The sequence below is a fragment of the Talpa occidentalis genome, unplaced genomic scaffold, assembly GCF_014898055.3.
Source record: "Talpa occidentalis isolate TD23 unplaced genomic scaffold, MPIMG_talOcc4v2.1 talOcc4.3, whole genome shotgun sequence".
In the NCBI taxonomy this organism is placed as follows: Eukaryota; Metazoa; Chordata; class Mammalia; order Eulipotyphla; family Talpidae; genus Talpa; species Talpa occidentalis.
Window position 1 is genome coordinate 94,224,059 of NW_023603184.1, and position 13,300 is coordinate 94,237,358.

Below are 13,300 nucleotides of genomic sequence, written 5' to 3' on the forward strand. Positions count from 1 at the left end.
TGGTATCACCATTTTACAGGTGAGGAAACTGAAGTTTTACTTAATCAAGGAGATTAAATAAATTGATCATATTAAACAGTAAGCCAGTTATAGAATTAGAAAAGTCAGTGTCAATCTTTTTAAAAAGAATAGTTTTGCAAGTTTACCATTTGCAGGGTAATGTGCTATATTTGCATACTTTTACTTATTTCATTCATTCCAATAATAACCTCACAGGAAGTACTACTTTCATTTTCACTGCTCAGATGAGAAAACAGAAACATTTATATTACTTTCACAGTATCACTCAGTTAATAGGTGGTGGAACCTGTTATTCGACCCAAAATCTGTCTGCCTCCAAGAGTTAAGTGCTTAATCCCCATACTATAATTGGTGTAAAACTTTGTTTTCCCTCTCATTTAGGAGTAAGAATCGTGTAACTTTCAGATTTATCTACCTCCCTACATACTTACACCTACCCACCTATTATCTATCTATCTATCTATCTATCTATCTATCTATCTATCTATCTATCTATCTATCTCTAACTATACATAACTTTCAGAGCATATATATATATATATATATATATGATATAAACTAGCAGTAGTTCCCATTCATATACATATATACTACTATAAACATACATACACAAAACACACACACACAGTTGTCATCAATGGAGGTAAGCAGTAATAGAGAGGCTTTGGGCTTTTTAAATCAGTAAAATATCTGCACAAATAGCAAAAGAAATGAGAAAAATGCTCTGTCCGGTAAAATTGTTACCTGAGTATGCAGGTCTTTGAACTACCCTACATTGTCTCTAGAAGTCATTTCACAGTTTGACTATAGGCTAAATTTATCATGGGAGAGAGTCAGCCATTGCTGCTCTTTCTAAAATAGTTAAATCTGAAGACATAGTCTGGTTCCTTATGGTGTTTAGAGGATGTAGGCCATACCTTTTGTAGAGTGGAAGAACAACCCAAATTCTTTGATTTTGCTACCCTGGTCAGGCTAAGCTTACTTATTTAACTAATTTAAAATGTGGAATTTTCTATTGTAAATCTATTTAACTAACTTTACAAAAAAACTGCCTCTTAATTGCTTCCTCTAAGCATATCTAGCTATACTTAAAACCACCTAATTTTTCAACATAATTTTAGCAATTTTTTTATTCTATTTTTCCCCTTTTTTATTTTATTTCTATGTATTTAATCTTAAAGCAATCATTTGTAATGGCTATTCCCACTCCCATTGTGCTCATATGTCATACTCAACCATAATCACATCACTGGGCAATTAAGTTATAGCTGTAATATCATAATATTTATATTATAGTAAGAGCTTTAAAATAATAGCTATAGTAGTGAGACCTTCACACAGTTTCAACAATATGATCATTATTTCAAAACTATTCCTTAAGAAAAAATTCTAGTGATTAAATTATTGAGTAAAAAGATAACAAATTTGAACTCACCAAGTTTTGAACAAAACAGCTTGGCTTCTGAGAAAGTTTGCAAAGCCTGGTCATATGTGTAACAGTGGTCCCTGTACTGGATCCACTGTGGCTCCTTATCTTTTCGCTGCAGGACATCTTGAGGAGTATGAATGAGAGGTCACCTCTTTAGCTGTAAAACAAATAGGCATCAGTGTAAAGATATACAAAGAAAAAGACTGATTTTTAAATTTCATTAAATGTTCCTCTTAGAAGCTATGATAACTGTGGGTAAGAGCATCAATTCAATACACACACCAGAGAAAGCAATAGCCTGTGCTCTGACTGTATACCTTCTAATTAGGTATTTGGAAGACCAATTAAAAAACTTAGAGGATAAAGAAAGAGTACTTAATTCTCAAAGGGGTATTTAGACTAAAGTAAAAACAACTAGGATGAACAGGAAAATAAGCAAAGTCAGGCTACTTTGAAATAATTAAAACTTTTTTTTCCTTTGGATTCCTTTCTATTTTGATAACATAAACTTTGATACATGAAGAACTCTCTTTTAAAATCACTTCTAAATCATATTCATTGGTTGCAAGCCAATGTTACCTCAACAAAATATAGGAAAAACTAAAAAAAGATGGAATGTGAAAACATTTAAAAAAATGAGAATCACATCCATAAGTGAAAAATTGCAATATATCAGAACAGCAAATTTGTCTCAAAAAAGAGTTGGTATAGCCTCTCAGTTCTTAAACATTCCCTTGGTTTCTATTTAAATTGTTTAATTTTTTTAAAGATTTAATTAATTAATTAATTAATTAATTGATTGATTTATTTATTTATACAAGCACTGGGTACAGTCAGAAGCGCGGGAGGGTGAGAGAATTCACCAGAGCCAGAGTGGGGAGCAGAGCAGGCAGAAGGACCGAAGTACAATGCTGAGGGGAGCAGCAGGCGGCAGGAGAGGTCTGTGCGCCATGCGGGACAGCCGGGATCGAACCGGCGCTGCAGAGGCTGCAGGCAGCTTCGCAACCCAGCGCTCAACCGCTGCGTCACCAGGGGAGGCCCTTAAATTGTTTAATTTTTAATTATGTTGTATAACACATGAAACCTCTATGGTGACATCTGTGCCTCTTAATGCTTGTTATTAATTCTAATGGAAGAGAGTATGAGAATTGAAAAGTAAATTGTCAACATCCTATTGGTGAGGTATAGATATCTGAATCAAATATCAGTAATCTCAACCCAAACTAGTGTCTCATAATACATTCTCTCTGATCTCCATGTTCTTCAGGAACTGAAGCTTTTCCTGTCTTCTCTCCAAATCTCAGTTTGATAGGTTTTGATAGAGTTATTCTTATTCTTGTTTCCAAAGGGAATGTGGCTTCATTTCCTTCTTCATCAGGAATCTTTGATTGGCTTTTGGTTATATTCTTTTCACTAACACCTCTAGTTTGAGATCTAAGTATTCCCTCAGTTTGACAGTTGATATACCTGTCTAAGTGTCCTACTAGCAGATGATAAAAATTCATTTGCTGAATACATCTGTGACGTCTCTAAGATTTGTGACAACGTTTTACTAACACTACTGGTGGAGGGAGATGCTACTATAAAGTCCTTGCTTTTACTACCCTGTGAGAATAGTTGCTTTTGCCAAAAAATGACAGTTGATTTTTCCATCGTTTTAAGAGTCAATGAAGTATTTTGTTTCATTATATGCAAAATATGCTGTACATTGATTACTGATACATGGCTAGAACTTTTCTGGATGATTTGGCTTGATAGAAAATTCTTCTTATACAGGGAACACATGGAGATGCCTATTTTCAAAGTCTATTTGTTTCTGGTCCAGTCTGCAACTGTGGTATCTTAGGCTGCATACATTACTTTTTTTCCCCGCATGGTTTTTCATGGAGTTCTACTTTCAATTCTTACTCTTTTCTGCAAGGGCATGCTTTTTGGTTAGTTTATTATATTCTTGCTTAAGAAGACTTTTTTTTTTTTTATTGTGGTAAAGTACATGCACAATGTACCATGCTAAATATTTTTAAATGTACATTTTGGTAACATTGAGTGTGTTCACATTATTATGCAAACATCACCACCATCTACCTCCAGAATATTTTCTTGAGAAACTGAAACTTGGAATCCATTAAACAGTAACTCCCCATTCCTCCCTTCCTCTAGCAACCACCATGCTACTTTCTGTTTCTATAAGTCTGAAAATTCTAGTTACCTCACATGAATGGAATCATAGTATTTGTCCTTCTGTGACGGGACTTCAATCAGCCCAATGTACTCCGGGTTCATCCATGATAAATTATATATTAGAATGTCCTTCATTTATAAGGCTGAGTAATATTCGATAATATGTATATTTCATATTTGTTTATCCATTCACCTGTCAGTGGGCACTTGGATTGTTTCCACTTTTTGGCTATTGCAAATAATGCTGCTATGAATATAGGTATGCAAATATCTTTTTGACCCCTGGTTTTACTTCTTTTATATATATACCCAGAAGTACAATTGTTGGGTCCTACGGTAATTCTATATCAAATTTTTTTTTGAGCCGTCACCATACTGTTTTCCACATTGGTTACACACCATTTTATATGCCCACAAGCAATGCACAAGGATTCTAGTTTCTCTACATCCTTATCAACACTTGTTACTTTCTTTTCATTTTGAAGATCCAGTGTGTGTGTGTTTTAAGTTAGCTCTTGCATTAATTTCCTAGGGTTGCCATAATATCTTACCATAAACTTGGTGACTTAAAACAACAGAAATTCACCCTCTTAGTCTGGAAGAGATGTCAACTGGTTCTTTCTGGAGGGTATGAGGGAGAATCTGTTTTATGCCTCTCTCCTAGCTTTGGGGGCCTGGTGGCAATCCTTAGTTTCTAGTTATGTTACTGTAATTTCTTCCGCTATTATCAAGTAAGCTTCTTCCTCTCTATGTCTCTGTCTCTCCTCTTATAAGTACAACAGAATTGGATCTAGAGCACATCCTAATCAAGTCTCAGGCTCTCTGGCATATTAAGTAATTATATCTGGAAAGGCTATTTCTTTTTTTTTTTAAGATTTATTTATTTATGCATACAAGAACTGGGGTACAGGCCAGAGGTGTGGGGGGTTAGAGGATTCACCAGAGACAGAGTGGGGAACTGAACAGGCAGACTGACTGAAATACACCACTGATGGGAGCAGTGGCTGAGTCAGGAGAGGTCTGCTGCACCATGTCGGTAGCTCCCTGGCCCGGTGGGGATCGAACTCATGCTGCAGAGGTTGCAAACAGCCTTATAGTGCTGTGCTTAACCCCTTGTGCCACCAGGAAGCCCCTGCAATGACTATTTCTAAATAAGGTCACATTCTGAGGCTCTAGTTGGATATGAATTTTGTGGTATCACTACTCAACTAGGACAGCACTGAATTTATGTTTGATCATGTTGTCATTCTCCGCCATTCTGTAAAGTATGTTTTGCTAAGACAAATGTTCCTCCATTTCTGCATGCTTTATTCTAGCTACTTTTCTATTCTATGTATTTTAGATACATAGCAATTGAAATATCAGTTCTTGATTGTGCCTTTATTCCTCATTAGTTATATCATTCTCTTATTTGTATTTACTTGTTTCCCTAGATAAGTTTTTCACATATTCTCCTGAATGAATTTGTTTAGTTCCAAATGTTGAATCTTCTCCTGAAAAAGATTAATCTATAAAAATCCTTTTGATTATTTAATTATGTGCATTCAACAAATGGTCGTATTTTAGTAAATATAGAGCTATTCAAAATAAGTCTTACATTTTGTAGGTTTGTAACAAATAGCACCATCTTTAACAGACTTGCAGTTTTCATGTTTCCAAATTCCTTTGGGATCCAAGACAACACAATTTCCAGCAGATTTTTTATCTTCCCATGGTTTGTAGTCAATACACTGCCATCAGACCATTCAAAATTTGATTCATTGCCCTGTTTTAGGAGTAAAAGAGATAAACTGAATCCAGATGTGTGACTTCAAAAAGAACACAAAGAACATATAAACTTTTAGAAATATTGGAATGGAATGCTAATAATTTGCTTACAAGTGTTATATTTGTAATTTTAGGGATTTACTTATTTTTTTTAAAGATTTATTTATTTATGCATACAAGAACTGGGGTACAGGCCAGAAGTGTGGGGGTGTGTGTGTGAGAGGATTTACCAGAGACAGAGTGGGGAACAGAACAGCAGACTGACTGAAATACACTGCTGAGGGGAGCAGCAGGAGAGAAAGGAGAGGTCTGCTGTGCTATGTGGGGATCAGGGATCCAACTGGTGCTGCAGAGGCTGCAAATAGCTTCATAGTGCCCCCATGCTTAGCCCCTTGTGCCACCAAGGAGGCCCGGGATTTACTTTCAATTTATTGATTTTTGACATTTGCTCTGGCACAATTTAAGTAGGACTTTGAACTCAGTGACAAAGTTATTATACTGTCTCTAGATATATTTGTTTAAGAATGAATTTACATAAAACTTGAAGTTAAATGACATGCAAATGACTTTCATTTGTCACAATTATAGATTTACAATCCCAGCTTCTATATTCTTCTGAATATTGTTTTCTATAGTTTTGTGGTTTGATTCTCTGTCCATATTTTTGTCATGATAGAGAAACCAAATAGCAAGAGATGGAAGAGAAAATTGCTTCTCAAGAAACTAGAATGGGAAGATTATTTTTGACTTTTCTTGATTCTAGGATAATTCATTATCGCTTCATTCTTTGTTTTTTCCCCCACTTTGTTCTAAAGAATACATAAATTGTATTTCCTAGATCTTCAATTCTAATTTCAATAGATGTCTATTTTTTTTAAACTAGACATTATTATTGCAGGTACATGAATATCCTAATTAATTGGGTTCAAAGAGAGAACAAAAGATGTGTTTACCAGTATAAGATTAATCTCAAATAGTGCTTATTTCTAAGGGGAAATGGGAAGAAAATAAACCTTTATTAGTCTTAATGTTAAGAATTTTAATTGAGGGCCTCCCCTGTGGCGCAGCGGTTGAGCGTTGGGTTGCGAAGCTGCCCGCAGCTTCTGTAGTGCTGGTTCGATTCCCGGCTGCTCCCCGGCCACTGGAGGAGGGTCCCACATGGCGTGCAGACCTCCCCTGCCGCCCGCTGCTCCCCTCAGCAGTGTACTTCGGTCCTTCTGCCTGCTCTGCTCCCCGCTCTGGCTCTGGTGAATTCTCTCACCCTCCCGCGCTTCTGACTGTACCCAGTGCTTGTATAAATAAATAAATACATCTAAAAAAAAAATAAATAAATAAACTATTAAAAAAAAAAGAATTTTAATTGATATCTATCTGAATTTTTGTATTGAGCTTCACTGTCATCCCTATATTGAGGAAAATTTTATCATCCTGATTTTACATATGAGGAAATAAGCTTGCAAAGGTTAAATAATTTATTCATGATCATCCAACATGTAAATGGAAGATGTGCCCCTAGCACTGGAATTCGGGTTTTCTAAAACTGTGCTATTCCCTTCACCACCTTCCCAATTGGTCTGCCCTAAATATGTTACAGAGGTGTCACTAAAATATTAATCTTCAGGGCCCTTGGGAAGGCCTGTCAATGTGTTGGGCAGCTGCTGTAATCCCAGGTGATTTGCCCTAGTGCACTCTATAATTTTCAGTTTATGTTGTGAATGATAAGAAAGCAGTATGTTATACAAAATTAGTCCCCAGGACTTAATCTGATGTTACACTTTGAATAAATATTTTATGCTTAAATTTCCAAACCTTAAAGAAACATATTTGAAAATTTCTGAAAAACAAAGTAAGACTTACATCATGACTTGAAAGTCCAATCCATAGTGGAAATCCATCACGTTTCACAATATCTTCCAGAAATAGCAGGCCATTTTGGTCATGAACACTTGCTAAATGACTTCCATTTTGAGAACACATATTTAATGCTTCATACCAAGTAACCTTTTTTTGAATAACATTATAAACATTATCTTCATATGGAATAAACTGTGGCAGGGTAGTATTATATTCTTCCTTGTATTCAACTACAATAATTAAATCAAAAGTATTAGTGATTAAATTATGAATTATTTGAAATGGACATTTCAGGTAAGACTGGATATGTAATCATTTCAAAAGTTAAGCTAGATTTATTATTAATCAGGGATGTCAAATGTATACTTTCCTGATTTGCCACAGTGTATATAGTAAGCTCTTTAATATTATAGTTGTCTGGATGATTTAAAAATGGTACAAATATCATCTTTCATTTAAATAACTCACATACAAACTGGAAAAGCATAGCAAAGATAATCTTTACACTCTGTGAAATGTATACCAGTTGCCAGAGGGAGAAGTAGGGAGGTTGGAAGAGATAGGAGAGGGCAGGTGACAGGACACTGGTCTAGGAGTTTTGGAGGAGGGTGAGTAAAACATGTGCACATAGGGAGGTATGAAAATGTACCCCATAAATGATAGAGTACATAACCAACTCACAAGTAAATAACATTTGATGATAAAAATAAAGAGCTCACATATAGTCCAGGGACAGAAAACATGTGAAGTAAGGGAAAAACCAACACTAGAACAAGTGCGACTCACTAGAGAAGGAGCGACTCATCTGATTTAAAGGAGTCAGGAAGCTTGCTTGATAAATGGGATTTTTGGAGTTTACCTTAGGTGCAAGTAGGACTAAAAAGAAAGAATGTCACCAGAAAACAAGGAAGCTCTAAAAACAAAACAACAGCAACAAAACCACAAAAGTGAGGGTATTTCAAAGGGACGCAGGCGGCAAGTTAAAGAGCTTCCAATCAGCAAAGCTGAAACAATTTGAGCAAAATATTAAATAATGTAGTATAATGGATTATAACCCATGACTTACATAAAAGACTGAGTAGTTATAAAATGGGCAGGAATAAACAAATCTCCAGTGCAGAATTCCAAATAATTTCTGTAAATACTATCCTCTCAGGAAGGTATAGAATAACTCTCTACCTATAAATGTGGACTGAGTATAGTGACTTCTTTACAGAAAGTATGACATAGAAGGGAAAAAGAGCAACTTTATGGGGAAGAAAGCTGAGAAACATTATTTTGAGCCAGATGATCAAAGCTTAAATTAACAATGACGGGCCTCCCTGGTGGCACAGGGGTTAAAGACACAGAGCTATCAAGCTATTGCCAACTACTATAGCATGAGTTTGATCCCCGGCAGGCCAGGGACCTGACCCACCTGGCGCAGCAGACCTCTCCTATCTCGCCTGTTGCCCCCCTCAGCAGTGTATTTCAGTAGATCCGCCTATTCTGCTCTCCACTCTGTCTCCTGTGAATACCCTCACATAACCCCCTCCACATCTCTGGCCTACACCCCAGTTCTTGTATGTATAAATAAATAAATCTTAAAAAAGTAATTAACAGTGATAAGTCATGTTGATATGACATACCCTTCATATTATGTGATGAGAACAGCAATTTACTTCTGTGGTTTTCCCCTAAACCTCAAACCCAAAACCTCGCTTAATTGTGGGGAAAACACCAAATTGAGGAACATTCTACAAAATATATGACTAAGGTCATCAAGAGCAAAAACAGCCTGAGAAACTATCACAGCCAGCTTGGTATTCTTGACCAAATCCTGAACACAAAAAGGACACTAAATAAAAGATAAGGAAATCTGACTAATGTGTGGATTTTAGTTAATAATCTATCAGTATTGGTTTTTCAGCTGTGACAAATGTATCACACTAATATAAGATGTCAACAATAGTGGAAATTGGTTATGGGATATATGAGAATTTTTCTGTAAGCTGAAAATGAGAAGTTTATTAAAGATGTAAAAAAAAAAAAAAGGAAGGAAGACAGAGGACTTAGCAGGAAAAAAAAAAGGGGGGCAGAAATGAGACCCAATATATACTTTATGCAGACAAAGATAGCCTAACTGACAAAAAGATGCTAGATGAGCCATGGAACAGGGGGAAAAACAGGGGTTGGGAGAAGGTGTAGAAGTTTAGAATAGACACTGATTTATAAAATATCCCAAAAGCTTACATGGACTCAAAGTGATTGGTAATAAGAATCACTGGAGATTGATGATGGAAATGAAGACACATGAAGTTATTCTACATCTCTGTGAAGGGAGGAGATCAGCCAAAATGCAATTGTAATAGGACCCACAAGTAGAAGACTTAGAACGGAGAGGCTGTAATAATAGCTTTCAAGTTGTGAAAATATAAGAACAGAAGCTCATTTAAAAATAGATTATTTGAGGAATTAGGCAAGGTTGCAAGACACCTATTTTTAGCTTTGAAAGTTAAAACTTTACCCAAACATATTTTCTTATTTGTAAAAATCTTATCCATCCTTTAAGGTCCAACAAATTTTACCTCTTCCACAGTGCATTTTCCTCATTATTCCTGTTTTATTGATCTCTTTGATTTTCCAAAGAATTTAAGACTACCTAAGATTAACCTACATAAAACAATCTCTGTTTGCTATTTTTCCCTTGCCAATCAGCACCAGGTTTTCCTTCCTCCACAACTTCTTTAGCACTTCTTTCATAGAACTAAACACAGAGGAGGCATTCATGGGATATGATTGCAAGATTTCCTCTAGTGGAGCTAATGGCCTTTCATTATCTGTCCCTGGAGTGGAAATTCTACATTAGCATACTTACCCATTTCAATTTTACAAGCAAGAATGCTCTTCTGGTGAAAGTATAGTGTTTCTCCAATAACATTAAAGGTTTGAATGTCCCAGAAGCCATCAGTGCTCAGGCCGGCAAGAAATTTGTCATTTTTTATAGTTGGTCTTCCTGCTCTCCAGTGTGTATATGATAGCATGGTCTTATCAGACCACATAAGAGAATCATCTAGAGAATAAACATTTTCTATATTTAGAGATTAAGTCAAGACTAATAGTTACCAGGTTAATGTTTCAAACTCAATTAGTTATCTTCCTTATTTTCCTACCTTCTAACAGGTTGCATGATTTTATCTCTCTAAAATATTTTCTGGGCCTCCCTGGTGGCACAATAAGTTAAGTTTCAGCACTATGAAGCTACCTGCTGCCACTGCAGCATGAGTTCGATCCCTGGCCAGGGAGGCAATCCACATGGCACAGCAGACCTCTCCTCTCTCACCTGCTGCTCCCCTCAGCAGCGTATTTCAGTAGATCGGCCTCGTCTGCTCCCTACTCTGGTGAATCCTCTCACCCCCCCACACCTCTGGTCTGTACTCCAGCTCTTGTATGCATAATAACTAAATCTTTAAAAAATATACTTTCTGACTATAACAGCAAATCATATTTATGTTTAGTTGGAAAATAGAAATTATAAACATAAAAATTGAAATCTACATATTATTCTACTATACTATAATAAATTTATATTTTGTCATTTTTTTCCCATCAAATATTTATTCATTTGCTTTACCTACATGTTTAATTGCAATGGAAATGAACATAAATATTTTATTAAAAATAATTGACATGTTAACATTATAAAAGTAGTGATAGAAATCTTTTCTCTGGACCTACACCGCACAACTGTGCACTTTATGGCCAATTTATTTTTGACAAAAGTGCCAAAACAATTCAATGGGCAGTGAATAGTTGCTGGGACAATAGGATATCCAATATACCCCTTCCTTTCACTGTATGCAAAAACTAATTCAAAATAGGTCATAACCTAAACATTGAGCTACAATTATAAAACTCTTAGAAGAATACAGGAATAAGCCTTCATAAGCCTGGGATAGGCAAAACCTTCTTAGATATGCACATATGATAAAAGAAAAACCAGATAAACTGCACTTCATCAAAATTTAAGTTTTGTGCTACAAATTATACTATTAAAAAAGTGATGGGAGAAATATTTGTAATCATGTGTTTGATAAAGGATCATATCCAGAATATATAAAGAATGCTTACAAATCAACAATCATAAGACAAATCATTTTTAAAAATGTGGAAAGGATCTGAATAGAGATTTTGCAAAGGATAATATACAAATAGACAATAAGCACATGAAAGATGCTTACAATCATTATCAAGGAAATGCAGTAAAAACCTCAGAGATTCCACTTTAAAATAAAAAGCTCAGATAAAAACAATTGTTGGTATATGTATAAAGAAACTTAAACCCTCATAAACTATTGGCGGGACTGGACAAAGGCATAGCAGCTTTGGAAAACAGTCAGGCAGTTCTTCAAAGTGTTAAGCAGAATACCCAGCAATGCTACTATATATATATATATATATATATATATATATATATATATACACACAAGAGAAAGGAAAACATCCATGTACACAAAAACTTGTAATGGACCAGCATTATTTAAACCAAAAAAATTGAAAACAACCCAAATGTCTATCATCCATTGAGTGGATAATAAATGTGGTATATCCTACAATGAAATCTTATGTCATAATAAGAAATGATGTACTTGTTTGAGCTATTAGTGCTATGTGTACCAACTTTGAAACCACTGTTAAATGGAAGAAATCAGTCACCAAAAAATAATATGATCTCCTATATTATGAAATGTCTGGAATAAGCAATCTGTAGAGAGAGAAAGCAGATCAGTGTTTGCTGAGAGTTGGGATATTGGGCAGGCTATGAAGAGAGACTGCTAATAGGTATGGTGTTTCTTTTTGTGGTAGTGATGACTGAACATCTCAGTAATTATATTGAAAGTCATTGAATTGTACATGGTAAGTGGGTGAATTGTATGGTATGTAAATACATTTTAATAAAACTTTGCAGAAAATGTTACCAGCTCTCTTAAAATTATAAATTCATATGAAGAGTGATGTCATTATTACTTACACATATCCTGTTGTCCTGATTATTTGTTCTTTTCACTGATTTACCATCTCCCAAGACTTTATACCTGACCATCTGCCCAAGGCAGTGACGCACTAGAAATACTGTACCAATGGTTTGGTTCTTTCCTGCTGCTTTCTATCACCTGATGTCTCGCAGCTTTTTTCCTGTTCTTAAATACAGATATTAATTTTCTGACCAATACAATGTGCAATGGCATATTTCTAAAGTTGCTATAAAAAGGTTCACTTTTTCACTTGGCTTGAAGTGTTTTTTGTTGACACGTTGTGGTTTCTTGTGGTTATTTCTATTCATGGTCCTACTTTTGAAAAGTCAAAACTTAAAAAAAAAACCCAAATCTTTTATGTACGCGATATATGTAATTAAATGTTGTTTTAGCATACTGAAGTAATAAAAATATATAGATGTAAATTAACTCAGTGAGAATTAGATTTAAACTATCTACATATTGCTTGTGTCTGTATATTTTAATTGAAATTGTTTCTTGCACATTTTATAAAAGAAGTTGAGATAATTAGAAGGAAGTTCACAGGTCTGAAAATGGTTTCCAGCCATAGAATATATTTTCAGTTGTTTCTGATAGTATAACTATAAAGGACATCAGAGGGTACAATTTAAATCTCTAACTGTATCTTGATATAGTCTCCACTGCTCCCTAAGGACTGCTATTTCTTTCATTTATTTTCAGGTAAAACCTAGAAATTTCCACTTAGTTTTTCTCCATCTTTTTTCCCCAATGCTAAGTTTAAGAGTATTGAAGTGTCATTGGAGAAAAGACTTGGGGAAATAATTCCTATTATGATGAATTCATCTTCACCTGGCAATCCCAGTCTTACCTATTGCTTAAGTGATCAAATTTTACCAACGCACCTGGAAACCACAAACATTTAAGAAAAACCTTAGCAACTCTAAGAAATGGGTTAAACTATAAAGAGAAGACTACTTTTTAAATGATCAGATTTGAGTAATTTAACTTCTTTTCCTACCTGTGCTCCTTATTAAGACCCTTTTTTAGTAAA